The 12,189-nt window shown below is 43.4% G+C and overlaps 1 protein-coding gene across 1 annotated transcript in view; it reads left to right on the forward strand.

Annotated features, from left to right (window-relative positions):
- The first annotated feature begins 6,698 nt into the window (after positions 1-6,698).
- LRRC32 (leucine rich repeat containing 32) overlaps positions 6,699-12,189 on the forward strand; it is a 30,412-nt gene continuing 24,921 nt past the window's right edge. The window contains exon 1 of the mRNA XM_075919528.2: positions 6,699-7,078. The gene's annotated coding sequence lies outside the window, so the exon portion shown is untranslated. The remainder of the gene's footprint in view (positions 7,079-12,189) is intronic.

Genomic DNA, 12,189 nt, shown 5'->3' on the forward strand with positions numbered 1-12,189 from the left:
GGCGGGGAACCCCACCCTTGAGAGCCCCCCGGGAGAGGAGCCAGCAGTAGGGCAGCCAACAGTGGAGCATTGACTTCCCCGTGTCCAGCAAACTCCCTTGTCTGGGACAGCTCAGGTCCCAAGGGTGCTGGACCAGGGAGGTCCAACTTCTGTCTCATCCTGTCTCCATTGTCGTCCTCCTCGATGTCGCAGTGGTCATGGCCCACCGACCGCAATTCTGAGCCCCCAGGCAGAAATCAATGGGAACGCTGCCCTCTTTCTTGGCTGAGGTCATAAACGCCCCTCCCTACCTGGAGAAGCCCCACGTGCCAGAGAAATCCTAGGCCAGCTCAGGTCCATACCCCACCTGATTGGATGAGCCCCAGGGCAGCAGAGCCACACCTCCCCTCCCTTCCTTGGACCAAACCTGCCTGCTCTGGGGGAAGCTGCAGCAGCATCTCTTGACTGATGGATGCTTTTGATATGCCCTGTGCAGATTCTGGAACCGAGTAACCCTGGTTCAGAACCTGCGTGGGGTATATCAAAAGCATCTTTCAATTAAAAACCATGTTTCCCCAGTGGAGGCAGACGGATCACAGTAGCTCAGGCTGTGACCCAGTAATCTGGGAAAACTTAATGCCACCCCTGTGTGCCCCAAGGAGGCAATGCTGCCCTCTCACAACACTGAGTCTCTGCATTAATCTGCGCTATCAGGCCTCATTTGGAGTATTGTGTCACATTTCAGGAAAGATGTGGAGAAATTGGAGAGGGTCCAGAGAAGAGCAACAAAAACGATTAAAGGTCTAGAGAACATGAGGTATGAGGGAAGACTGAAAGAACTGGGCTTGTTTAGTTTGGAAAGGAGAAGACTGAGATGGGACATGATAGCGGTTTTCAAGTGTCTAAAAGAGTGTCACAAGGAGGAGGGAGAAAACTTGTTCTTCTTGGTCTCTGATAATAGGACAAGAAGTAACGGGCTTAAACTGCAGCAATGGAGATTTAGGTAGGGCAATAGGAAAAAATTCCTAACTGTCAGGTTAGTTAAACACTGGAATAAATTGCCTAAGGAGGTTGTGGAATTTCCATTTCTGGAGATGGAGCTTGGTCCTGCCATAAGGGCAGAGGACTGGACTCGATGACCTCTTGAGGTCCCTTCCAGTCCTCGTATTCTATGAGCAGTGAAGTGGGTTTTACCCACAAAAGCTCATGATTCTATATATTTTGGTTAGTCCCTCGGGTGCCACAGGACTACTTGTTGCCATTTTTATGGTTATCATAAGAATCGGGCTCAGAAAAAATTGATAGATTGATCAATTGATTTTGTGTCATTTGTTCATAAAAAAGATGGACCTGACAGGTTCTGGCTTGCTTCAGTGGTTCTTGGGATATATTTTAAAATGTGCTGCTATTATTGTAATAATTACATTTCAACTGAAATGAGAATAGCCATAACAATGATAATCATGTGAAACAGGGGCAGCATAAAAAGATAATAAAATCTGATCAATAAAACAATCAACTATTATTCACGTTTGGAGTTAATTTACATTATTAGCTGCATTGATCTACCACTAGAGGGCAGACAAGTTGTATACAAATTGCATTCATTGCAAAGAGAACTTCCCTGCCCTGAAGAGGTGTGAATCACACAGCTGCCAAAATGCCATCCTTTATGTTTCATCTGAGTATTTGCAATGAGTTTCTCAGCATGATTCCAGAGCTTTTCACTAATCTCATTTTAATTCATTTATGAATTCTTCGCATTTTTCATGGGTGAAATAAACTCAGTTAACGCTATATAGTACGCAGTGTCCAGGGTTTCCATGTGAAGTGTGAAAGACTTTTCTACATGGCATAGATTCAGAACCCATTTTCATTGCAGGCAGGCAGTGCATAAGATGAATAGGGCAAGATTCTCATGTAGGGTAAATCAATGTGGATCCATGTAAGTCAAAGTATCTGCATCAATTTACAAAGCTGAAGAAAATCTAGCCCCATCTGGGATGTAATGGAAATTAAATCATCATACACTAAATGCTTTCTCAGTTACAAAATATGTCACCTTTAGCCTCCCTGTTTGTAGTGATGCAAAGTACTACAGGAGAACCTATTCTTGCAGCCCTGATGCAAGGGAATAGCATCACTGCATTCAGCAGGCCTTGTGTGAGAAAAAAGTACTTGCCTGAGTGTGCACTACATGTCTGAGCAGCAGTAAATCATCTTGCACTGATGCCTTCTTGGCAAATCACAGGCAACCACTGCGGAAGGAAATAACGTGGGGAACCAATAACAGCTCTACCTTTGATCTGTGCTGTACCAATCTGTCTCTCTCAATCTGAAGTATCATCTGTGACTCTTCCAGCCATGCCCCCTTCTACTCCAATACATCCCCTAAGCCAGGGGCCAGGGAAAATGTTGCATATGCTGGAAGTAGTCTGCTATACCTTAGCATAATAGCAATATACAATAGTGACTGGCTGGAATTTTAGTTGGGAGAGCTACTATCACGACAGAAAAGCCAGCACTTAAATTTGCAGAGTAATTCTGTAATTCATAAACAAGTAGGGCTGGAGTCATTGTTTTCCCTTGCATTTTCCCAAATGCTGTTGCATTAGAATACTGCACACACACAAAAAGTCTCAATGAACATCCATTAGAATGCCTAATGGCATCCCCACTGGCTCTGCTCGTGTTCTTTTTGTATCTTTCTAAACATATTCCAGCCAATGTGCTTACTGGCAGGAATGTTTATGGGAGCAAAAGAAGGAAAGAAAATATTTGGGACTATTCTTCACTGGTAAACAGGAATATTCTCACGAGAAAATAGAGTCTAAGAGTTACACTCCTCGACTCAGGAAACAGAAAATTACCATGTGATTCACATACCCAATCCAATCAAAACTGGTCTGCAAGCTACACTCCTACAGGCATGGGTGGCTGGGGCTCAGAGACTCACCTACACTGGCTCCCCATCCATGGGATTTGTGGGTGTGGAGTGTTTGCAGGATTGAGCCTCAGAAGAGGGACTGAATTTGATCTGGGAACAAAGACCCCTCTGCTCATGCAGCACTCCAGTGACCTGCAGATCTTACAGATGTGGATTGGCTCTTCAAGACTGTCCTTTTAGTGCATGGCCATACATGGCTTAGTGCACTGCGACTATGGTCCTTGACTGATGCCACCAGTAAAGCTAGTCAAGAACTGTTTTGACTATTTTTTATTGAAACTGAAACTTTGAAATACAGAATCAGACTCCTCTGCCCCATCCCAATCCCTCCCCCAATAGGAGCATCCCCCAAGGATATGGGAGACCCACGACCAAGTCCCTTCTCTTCTTGATTGTCTATGGCTAAGGTACATCCTGTGAAGCAGTCCAGCTAGGAAACTTGCCCCCAGAGGAGAATGGGGGCTGGAAACACCTTAATTACAAGTCTCATTTGGTATCACCGTGGCATTTCTGAATCAAATTTTTTCAGAGAGAAAAAAAATCCAACCAGCTATAAATAAAACTCAAATCAGCATGATGAGACCTGCAGGATTGAGAGCCAGAGCATTCCCAGCAGCCGGTCCATCACTGCGAATCTCCTTTCCACAAGAGATTGGACTGATCATTAATCATGCTGCCCTTGGGATGAAACAGTCGTTTGTAACTGTGTAGGGCCCATAATTCTAAAGAGGTAATATCTTTCATTGGACCAATCGGGAATGGAACATGAGACTCATCCTGTCCCCTTATGTCACATTATGTTGCCTCATTTTTCTCTGCACCAACCATGACTCCAGCCTGAGCATCCTGTTTGTCAGCATCTCCCATGAACCTCTTTATGTTTTCTTCCATGCCACACCACTCCTGGAACCCTTAAGAACATAAGAATGACCACACTGGGTCAGACCAAAGGTCCATCTAGCCCAGTATCCTATCTTCTGACAGTGGCCAATGCAAGTGCCCCCATATCCTTCCTGCTCTGTTCTACAAGGCCTCCCCTCCCACACAAATTCCTCACTATGACCCACTTTTGCAATGAGATCGGAATAATATTTGTTACCAAAAGGGGGTGTAAACTGTTGTCACAATCAGAATCATAGTGTTTCAGGTGATGATGTATGATGTGATGGACACCATTTTAGAAAGATGAGAGAAAAATGTACCCACCTCCGCATTGTGCACTGGTGCAAGTGACTGAACTAGGTTGAAGGTAAATCAGGACCCTAAGGCTCAGTTCTGTCCCAAGTCTCCAGGCTGCAACCCCCATTTCATTTCAGGTGGAAGAGAATCTCTGTAACCGAGGGCAGAATGGAGCCCTTACATTTTACAGTTCTTAACAGTAAAAGGGACACACTATAATAAGAACATAGGAAACAAAACAGAATCATACATCAGAGCTTTGTTTAGTCTGGGGAAATATCATTTATAATCACAGATGGGCATCCTGTTGACGTCACATAATCTATTTTAAAATCAATGTGATCACGGGACTGGTTACTAATAATTTAAATCTGATTAAAAGCTGCCAGTTAAAAGTTAGGCTGACATAGTTACAAAAGTCAGAGCAGTAAAAAATCCACACCCCTCCCTAATGAAACTCCACTGACCTAACTCCGTGCAGCTGTGTTGACTGATGAGGCCATCCGTTGATTTATTTACTGTCAGTCAGGAAGGTAGCGTCCTCTCGGTTGTCATAGGCTGAAACTACATGCCGGGGTTATGGCGGAATAGCTAGGTGATGTAGCTATCCTGGAATAGTCTGCATTGTGTGAACATACCCAGAGTCCCACTATTATGGAATATCCTCACTTCTACTTGTTCTCAGGGATAAGATTTACCACTGGGAACAGTTCCATTATTAGTAAGTCTGTTTCTGCTCCTGCTGAAGTCAATGGCAAACCTCCCAGATAATAACTGGTGTGGGATCAGGCCTTACATTAGTATTTCAAAAAAAGTTTTTGTTGATCACCTAAGAACAGCCATTGTGGGTCAGAGCAATGGTCCATCCAGCCCAGTATCCTGTCTTCCAACAGTGGCTAAAGCCAGGTGCCCAAGGGGGAATGAACAGAACAGGTAATCAAGTGATCCATCCCCTGTTGCTCATTCCAAGCTTCTGGCAAACAGAGATTAGGAGACCATCCCTGCCTTTCTGGCTAATGGCTATTGATGGACCTATCCTCCACGAATGCATCTGGTTCTTTGAAATATTAGTTTGCACTTCCACCTTGCATTTCCACAGAGCCTCCCATCCCAGGCTCCCAAAGCACATCACATAATGACGGCTCTCAGCTTGTGTGGATATCAAAGGGTACATAAGGATCACTTCACCCACCACAGAAATGCAGCCACCTCTGAGCTGGAACCTAGAAGCAGACTAACCATACACAGCAAGGCTGCACAAGAATCTAACACCTGAAATGAAACATTACTGTATCCAACGGTTACCACCAGGAACATTTAGATAAGCTAAATATGGGAGAAGGCAGCAGTGCGGAGTTCTCATTTTGGGGTTGTCTATATTTATACCTAGACGCACAAATGATGCTGTTTGTTTATGTCAGAAAAGGCAGGTTGATGTAGCACACCTTGCATGGGGAGCTAAAGGTACTGAAGTTTGTGATGGTCCTTAATTCCTGTGGGAATTCATTACAGTCTTGGAACAGCCCCCAAGAAAGCTCTGTCTCTTCCACATATGAGCCATATCCTCAATGTTCTTTTTGGATTGCACAGTCCTCTCTAAACATGCTGGCTGTGTCTAGACTGGCAAGTTTTTCAGCCGTCTACACTGGCTGCTTGAATTTCTGCAAGAACACTGACGATCTCATGTAAGAAATCAGTGCTTCTTGTGGAAATACTATGCTGCTCCCATTCGGTCAAAAGTCCTTTTGCGCAAAAAGGCCAGTGTAGACATCTCAGATTTGTTTTGCGCAAAAAAAGCCCTGATTGCGAAAATGGCGATTGGGGCTGTTTTGCGCAAAAGCGTGTCTAGATTGGCACGGACGCTTTTCCGCAAAAAGTGCTTTTGCGGAAAAGCATCCGTGCCAATCTAGACGCGCTTTTCCACAAATGCTTTTAACGGAAAATTTTGCTGTTAAAAGCATTTGTGGAAAATCATGCCAGTCTAGACTTAGCCACTTAGTTTCTGAGTGCCAAGGAGATTACCATGCAGGTTGGTATGGCTGCAAAACAATATATGGATTCAGAAACCAGTAACATGTAAATCAGAACACATATTTTACATTAAAAATCTGCTCCATGGATGAGCACATGGCCTGCAATCTGGTATCACGTCCATTTAAAACTAACTCCACTAAAGTAAACGGAGTTGCTCTGAATTTATGCCCGTGTCAATGAGATCAAAATCTAACCCAAGATTCCCCTTAAAAAGCAAATATACACTCCTCCTTTCAAACCTTAAAATGCAGTATCTTAGATATCAATAGTTGGAGTCGAGAGGTCACAACTGCAAAGATACAGCATGATTTATAGCAGCTGAGAACCCAGACCAAAGGGCCAACTTTTGCTCTCCCTTATAAACGCTGGCCTCTGAATGACTTCAGATTTCCCCTCAAAATAATGGACGGTGTGATCTAGCTCAAGCTCCCTGAAAATGAATGTAACACGAACCAGACCCACATCTGTAAAACAGAGATAATGTAGGTACCATTGAAATCTGCAAAGGGGATTTCTGTTGCTATTCACAGAATGTTGCAATGTGTCAATATGAGAGGGGCGTTATTATCAGCCGAGAAACTCCAGGAAATAAGCCAAGGTTAAGCGAGTGAAATGGAAAACAAAAAGAAAAGCAGAGGACACACATTTAAAACCTATTACTGAGGTGTACATTCTTATGCTTATGGGAGGTTGGGAATATATCAGAGCTGATGACTGCTGAGCAATGAATTCAAGGGCCAGTCTATTGGGAGTATTTTTTTTTCTCAGTGACTTAAACTTCTGTCTGAGCTCTCAGAGTTTTTAGTCAGCTGGCATGTAGCAGAGCTGTGACTTCCCCAAGGAAACCCTTCCTCAACTTTCACTGGAGGGCTGTCGGGACAGCCTGGGAGACGAAGGCTGCTTGCAGAAGTGAAGCTTCCTCATTCATCCAAACAGCAGGTATGTACAGCAGCGAGTTAAACTTTGGTGCTGCTGGAAAGTTGAGCCAAATGTTTCTCTGACTGCAGGCAAAAGTGGGGATTCAGGAACTTGGAGCTGCAGCCTTTTAAAAAACTATACCACCGAGGATGAAGGTAGTGTTTAAATGAAACCGGATTGTCTTTATGAAGGGGCTGAATAATTGATTAAATATACCATGCAGTGGGCAAGATCCATAACAGCTGTTTGGCTAAATCATTGGGGAGCCTATTACAGTGGCTTGGATCATTTAAGTAAGTTTTACAACAAAACTATTGTGATGTCTCCTCTGTGTTTTCACTACTAATAAAAATCATAGTGAGACTTTTTGGGGCCAGGCCAGCATGTTCATACAGTGCTTGGTATAATCGGGGTGCTACTGCAATGTGGGGACATAAACGAATACTATAGAAAGCCTCCTGGCTCACCTTATGGGTCTGAGTACTGGGAAATAAGCCAGGAGACTTGAGTATCCTAGCTCTTTTGCTGACTCACTGTCCAGCCTCAGGCAAGTCATTTAAGCTCTCTAAGGTAGGGACAGCAGTATTTCATTTACCTGTAATCACTGCCATTAAAAGGCAACCTTTAAACTTCCCACTTGGTGGTCACCGCATATGAGATGTCATTCTAAGCATAGAGGGAAACGGGGGGCTCAGAGGCCACTGTAGGTAAATGAAGGCTTATTCACCCCAGGAATTCTCATTCTTGATTAATATTTGCATGATGCCTTGAAAATATGAAGTGCTGCCTCGGTGCCCAATATTCTTTTTCAAAATCTTCCTCCCTCTTAGTCCCTTGCCAGCAAAGGTGCTGGAAGCAGAGATGCTGGGGCCAGTGGGGCTGACAGCCACATGGGCCCCAGGATAAGGGGGTGGGTCCACACCCCCTGGCAGGGGCGAGGCCTCAGGTGAAAGGTGTGGGGCTGGGGCAGCCATTCCTCCGCACTGCTGGGATAGCAGTGCATGTCCCTCCCAGCCCTTACCCACATGGAACGACACTCTGGTGGCAATTCAAAGGGGGCTCGGGCTCTGTCCATTGCCACAGTAGCAGGGGTGGCGGCCGGGCATCCCAGACCCTTTAGAATCACTGGGTCAGAGGGCAATTGCCCTATTTGCCCCCCCCCCCCGATTGGTGGGCCTGGATAGGGGGCTGCCAGATGGTTTCCATCATGTCCAGGGTTTACAGTTTGGTTCAGCATCTCTCCACATCCGCACTGTACAGATTGTTCCACACCTGTGCATGCCAGGGTTAAGACAATGGAAATGTCTATCCAAGTGTTGTGGTAGCCACCGTGGCCCGAGGATATGAGAGAGAGAGAAGGTGGGTGAGGTGAAGTTGATCCAATCAAAAGATATACCTCAGCAAACCCCTCTCTCAAAGAAAATAGCATGAGAGCCAACCCCAGCAGCATCATTCATAAAAATGTGTCTGTGAGTGTCTCTTAACAAAGGTCCAGGTTACTCAAATCAGGAAACTTGTCTTTTTAAATTGAAAAGGGGAGTTTCAATTATCTTAATATGTTAAAAAATCTCTCTTATTTACTTAACCCATCCGATTGCTTTTTTAAGCAAAGGGTTACAGCTTAGTGAGCAGCTCAAATATTTTGGACTTTTACCTGAAGAATGACACATTATTCACAAGAGGGTTTACTGGACACCATCCCAGTCAGTCAGAGACATCTCAAATTAATTTCTTGGTCTCGTTTTTATCTCCTTTCAGATTATAGAATACATACCTCTGTCTGAATTCTTCTTTACAGATTGAATGCTCTTGGAATAATAAATACATAATCATAATAATCAAAGATTCATACTCATCTGTCTCAATTGACACACATATAGAGATTATATTCACAATTATTCTTATTATGATGGAGCCCCGGGGTCAACCATTATGCTGGGCAACATATGTACTCAGAGCAGTAGACAGCTCTGAAGTCCTCGTGATGTAAATAGACAAGACAGACATAGGAATGAGGAAGGGGTATAGAAAGCTTTTTTCAGTGTGTGTAGGTTTACTTAAGAAGGAACAGTGAAAAGGGAAGAGAACGAGGGGGACAGGAGAAGAGGATAAAAAGGTGCAGAGTTTCCCATGGGAGATTAGTCCAGTGAGGAAGCAGTTAACAGGGCTGGGGTTCGCTCCTTACTCCTGCCCTTAGAGAATTATTTCTTACTTTTCAAAGGTAATGTAATTCATACAGCTCTGAACAGAACCCAACCATCTACAGACAGACCCTGCACAGAGAGCTCTGCCTAGGGGGTTGCATTAGAGAGCAATTAAACTAGTGATGGACAAACTCCAAAGGTCTGGAGGTTCGATTCACATAACCACCCAGAAGTGTCAATGTTTCTACAAAACCCCTTGCAACTGACCACTGGAAGTTTCATGTGGACCAGTTTCTGGAATGTCTACTACTTTCCACTCTGGGGCCGTGCTGGGAAGCCCATGAACACGGCCTTTGAAAGAAAGGAGCAGCGGAATGCAGAACTCTGAGCAATGAACCTCAGGCCTCATTCTGCTGCCACTGAAGTCAATGGGAAATCCCAGCTGAGTTCACCGAGAGCTGGAGGAGGCAATGACGTGCACTGTGACCTTGGGACGTGATTCCACAAGATCACAGGTGCTCTCCACTTCCATTGACTTCACTGAGACTTGAGGGTTCTCAGCCCTTATGGGAGAGAGCACTTGATCATAATATCACAGCTTCCCAATCTGCAAAATAAGGATAATATATACCTCACGTTATTGGGATGCTCAGGATATATAACAAGCTCATGTCTCCACAGCACTTTAACTATGACAATTGCTAAGTGTCATTGCAGCCAAATTCCAGAAGAGCAAATATGAAAATATGGCAGATGGAGGTTACCCACATGTTTCAAAATCTTTAAAACATTTGAGATCAATTCTAGGAATAGGGAATAGGAAATAGCTGAGGAGATTTCATAGTCTTTCCCACAATGTTGGTTCATCTTTCACTATAAATCCAAATTTCCCACAGATCTGACAGTCCAACCCCCTACATCCAACCCACAGGAAATGTGACTTTTCACTAGCACAGAGCATTGTCTTACGTTATGTGCCAGTGGTGAATTCTAACACCAGACAATTTGCTACAGTTTGGGTTTGAAAAGCTCAATTAGCCCCGCTTCCTGGATTATTCCAAGTGCTGGTAAAAAACCTTTTATTTAAAAACATTTTTTGGGGGTCAACAAGGACTTTTCTACAAAAGTGAAGCTTTAGTGAAAAAAGAAATTCTGTTTCTGTCAAGACTTTCTGCTTTTTCCTTAAATGTCCCCCAATTTTTTGGGAGGGGGTTTCATTTCAATGAAATTAAAGTATTTTTGCACTGAAGGTTTTGCAACAAACACCTGAAAAAATTTAATGCACATTTTAAAAGAAAATATTTTAAAGAAATATTCATTTTTGGTGATTTTTTGCCAGGAAATTTCCCCGGCCTCAACCAATCTTAATCATTCCTCATAGCTCATTTGCAAGTGTCTTTTGAAGTCTAATTCTAAAAGTGACAGAGTGGGATTCACAGCGTTTCCTAGGAGTTGTTTCCACAGCATACTACGTCACACACTTCGGAAGCTTTCCAGTCAGACATGATTTTCTCCTTCTCTGTTTGTTATTGTTAATCATACTGCTGGTATCACACCACAATCCTCTCTTCTCTGGTGTCTATGGCATCCCTGCACAAGGTGCATTACAAAACCAAACAAAACATCAAAAGTCCTGCTCCAAAAAGCTTATTTTTGACCACAGGAAAAATACAGACTCTATAGAGCAACATTCCAATGTGTGAAGGTTTAGCGACCTCAGTGCTGAAATCAGCATAGGGAGGAATTTGCAGGACTGGGTTTTAAATAGGAAAAGGCCCTGGAAGAGTAATATTGTGAGACTGCTCCGACCATAGGGGGCAGCATGAAATAATACAGATTTAACTTAATTCAGAGTAAATCTGAAATCACCATACTATCTTAATGTTAGAGGTAAAATATTCTTTGGCAATGATAATATCTGCTTGAAGGAACAGTAAGTGGCCACTGCCAGAAATCAAACCACTGGTCCAGATGCAGCAGGGCCCACCCCAGAAATCTTTAGTCACCCTACTCCCATAAGTAGTCCCATTTAAATGTACTCAGTTAAGTCATCCAGGGAGTGTTCTAGCCAAGAAATGAACTTCCATTTACTTCAGAGTTATATCAGGTCCCTCTGGACAAACCAATCAGTAAGACAATTTGTGTGAGTACAGATTACTTCTGTGAGTAAGGATTCAGGGATGAAGGGCTTCACTTGCATCAACACCATCTTCTAATTTACAATCCTGAAATCTCAATTTATTTTTAATGTAGAGATTCAGGGACTTTGAAGTTGCCTATCCTATGCTCTGTGGCTCCTTTATAGCCCTTTAGGAATGTAGCTCAGACACAAAAACCTAAAGTAAACACACTGACTGATCCATACTCAGAGTCAAATGACATCTACAAAGATAAGATGAATAATTCTCAGGGAAAACAGTGGGCCCAAACCTGAGAGCCCTGCTTAATCAAAATTCCTGTATTTCTCAATACAAGCTTTCCCCAAGTAAGGCTTGAAGGAGAGTCCCATAGTAGCTAATTTTCTTCTTAATCCAGTGGTTGCTAGGACCCAGCAAACAGCCAGGTGAGGAGTCAGAGGGGAAACAAAGGACATAATTTAAAGCAGACACTGTCCCAAATAAGGATATTTCCCTTCAAATGTCTCAGTTTCATCTCAGGCTGAAAGTTACCAATGAACCGCTCCATACGCTGAATGGGGAAGAGCGAAAAATAATGGTGATCTAATCTGTGCTGTGGCTGACTAAACTCTGGAGAGATGGCTAAGAGTTTTTTTTTAATAACGGAGGGTGGGAAAGCTAATAACTGACACACAAAACAAAGTAAATGTGCTGTCTTCACTCTGTTCTTAAAACCAGCACATGCAAGAATGCATAGCAGAGTCCTGGTGTACATGGCTCTCTTTGTATTTAGTCTGTCTGACGTGTTAAAAGAACACACATTGCTGCTTTGCCTCTTTTTAGTTTGGATGAGAAAACAATAATAATTGTT

Source organism: Pelodiscus sinensis, chromosome 1 (assembly GCF_052426305.1).
Source record: "Pelodiscus sinensis isolate ZL-2025 chromosome 1, ASM5242630v1, whole genome shotgun sequence".
In the NCBI taxonomy this organism is placed as follows: domain Eukaryota; kingdom Metazoa; phylum Chordata; order Testudines; family Trionychidae; genus Pelodiscus; species Pelodiscus sinensis.